Below are 2,744 nucleotides of genomic sequence, written 5' to 3'. Positions count from 1 at the left end.
TAAGGGTTTGCAGTGTGAGTAATTAATCTTTACAGTATCTTCAGCCTTGTTTTCTTATTTTTTTTTATTTGCAGGTTTTTAAATTTTCAATTTTTTAAAATCTTGTTTGCTGGCTTTTTTGTGCTCAAGTATAGGCAAAGGTTTGCTTGATACGGTAGCTAACTATATGCATTATAATGATAATGAACATACCTAGTAGCTAGCTGATACGGTTCATGATGATTTACTGTAGCTATTGACTATTTGATCGCATTATTTCGAGATGTAAAATGTTAAGCTGCAGCTGGAGATTCTTATGGAGATTTTGTTTAGAATATAGTGAGTATTTGTACTTTCTGTTTAATTAAATTATCTCTCTATATATAATGCATAGCAATGAGTAGATATATGTCTAGACTAAGACACAACCCCCTACCCAGCGCTTATAAAATTTTACGAGTAGAAAAGCAGCATTTTCAAATAAAACATATACGTCTAAAGCATCGCTTTAAATAAACATTTATGGCTTTTGAAGTAATTATACTACGAATGTGAGTAATTAAATTTAATATTATGCTTATTATTTTTTTTAATTCTTCACTTATACATAATATAGGGGTTGGCTCCTTAAAGACACCGATTGTATAGTGTACAAAGCATTAAATATCTACATGTTACAGTCAACTAACGTTCATCTATTATTGGCTAGTAATTCCTGTTTCACCCTGTACTTAAGTTTATTAAAGGAATATCAAATACTGGTAAGAAAGCGTGCTTCAAGGTGTAAATATAATATCATTTACACTAGAATTATGATGTTTTCTAGCTTATGCAAAAAATAGAAGAAACAAAGACAAATAGTCTTTTCAATACCTCTAGGATCTCATGCCGTTTTTGTTGTAGGCTGGCAAGAAAATAATAATGAAAAGAAGAATTACAAACTGACCGTTTTGAGCGGATTTTCTTTTCCTCGTAAGTCTAACATGCGTGCTTTTTTGTGCATTTTTATATGAATACAGGCTTAGCAGTCAATAGTAAAGGTTTCAAAGTGTTGTTTGAACTGAATCTTTTCTGTTTAAGGGGCTTTTTCTTTTTTACCTAGCATTGTATTTGCATTTTGTGCAATTTCTTTCGATCCCTATTATGAACCATTACTGTGGTTCGTGATAAGTCTGATAAGTCTTATTGAGATGTAATATCACCCATATATTACTACTGAATATCATGCTAAGGCTTTCCTATATCCAACATTTCACACATAAATGTATGGGTTAATATTATTATTTCACCAATAAACTAACTAGGATCTCCCAGTTGCTCAATGATAAGTATGAAAGCTTATAAAACTAGAAACAGGGTTTCGATAGCCGTGGTGGGAATAGCACGGATAGCCCATTGTGCAGATTTGTGCTTATAAACAAACAAAAAACAAGTCTATTTAAGAGTTTTCAGTTTCTTGTCAACACTCACATTAATGCTTTGTTTGTTTGTAGTTAAGCACAAAGCTACATAATGGGCTATCTGTGCTCTGCCAACCACGGGTATCGAAACCCGGATTCTAGCGTTATAAGTCCGCAGACATACCGCTGTGCCGCTGGGGGGGGGGCTAAACAGAAGGATACAGCTAGCCAAGTAATATAATTTAGTTTTAGGAAATGGGTGTTAATTGGGTTATATATGTATATATATGTATTGCTCACTTTTTTAACGTTAAAACGACAAAAATGTAGATGTCTGTTTCTTTCAGAGCAAAGACACATTGGGCTATCCGCTATGCCCACCGCGCGGAATCGTGCCCCAGATTTTAGCGTTGTAAGTCCTTAGCTTACCGTTGTTCCCCACCGGAACTATGAGAAATGTACTATCGGCGTTGTTATCACCGCAGGGATTGAACATCGAATATTACGATTTATAAGAAAGTTACGAAATCTTCTTAGGTTAAATATAATTCTAGATTTCTGTCCGGAAATATTTCATTAAGGACCTTTTTTTTTTCAAGCCTGATTGGTTAAAGAAAAATAAATAAAATTCGATATTCACAATTTCAACAATATAAACGTGCTCTAAGAATTGCCAGCAAATTTGAAATGGAAATAAGCGTTGATTTTTATCAATACAACTTAATTTCAACTTATGTCAACAGATGTCGCAAACCAAAATTAAATATTCTCCAACCTGTTAGTCCCACCTCCTTTCTTCTCTTCAAAAGTTGATTAAAACGTTTCGGAGAGACTAGTACCTCGTGTTGTGAAAACACAAGTGTCTCACTATGACTCTTCTCTCTTTTTTTATATACTTATCAATGTCGAAGTTTTTATGTGTCACGGGGTGAGTCCACTCTTCTATTTATCTGATTGGCTAATACTCTGGTGACGTAGGCTTTTAATTGCCATGCGCACCAATAACGTTACTGGGGGGTGGGAGGGGAACAAACTATTACGATACCTTACGCTTGTGAAGAGTTATGTAAAATATAATTATGTTAACTGTACGTTCCACTTTAATATATCAATCTCATTTGTATTTCTATAAACTGAGTAATATAATATTCACATTTGTATTTAATATATTGAGGGAAATATTGAGGGAAAGTTCTGAAAATTTCTATTCTCTTTCATTATAGTTTTAAACAGTTTCCAGACAAAAAAATAATATTTTGTAGACATAAAAAAAACCGCATTAAAATATTCGTTCTTAAATTGTATAATGTCAGCATGGATTTACATTAACCAAGTCTCATTTAACTCTATGTCCTCGCAATCTGA

The 2,744-nt window shown here is 33.2% G+C and overlaps 1 protein-coding gene across 1 annotated transcript in view; it reads right to left on the bottom strand.

The window, feature by feature from the left end:
* Positions 1–2,241, bottom strand: part of LOC111088465 (prothoracicostatic peptide-like) — an 8,298-nt gene extending 6,057 nt beyond the window's left edge. The window contains exon 1 of the mRNA XM_022398678.1: positions 2,155–2,241. The gene's annotated coding sequence lies outside the window, so the exon portion shown is untranslated. The remainder of the gene's footprint in view (positions 1–2,154) is intronic.
* Positions 2,242–2,744: the final 503 nt, after the last annotated feature.

This window comes from Limulus polyphemus, unplaced genomic scaffold, assembly GCF_000517525.1.
Source record: "Limulus polyphemus unplaced genomic scaffold, Limulus_polyphemus-2.1.2 Scaffold3826, whole genome shotgun sequence".
In the NCBI taxonomy this organism is placed as follows: domain Eukaryota; kingdom Metazoa; phylum Arthropoda; class Merostomata; order Xiphosura; family Limulidae; genus Limulus; species Limulus polyphemus.
The sequence above is the reverse complement of the archived record's forward strand: the minus strand, read 5'-3'. Positions and strand labels throughout refer to the sequence as shown.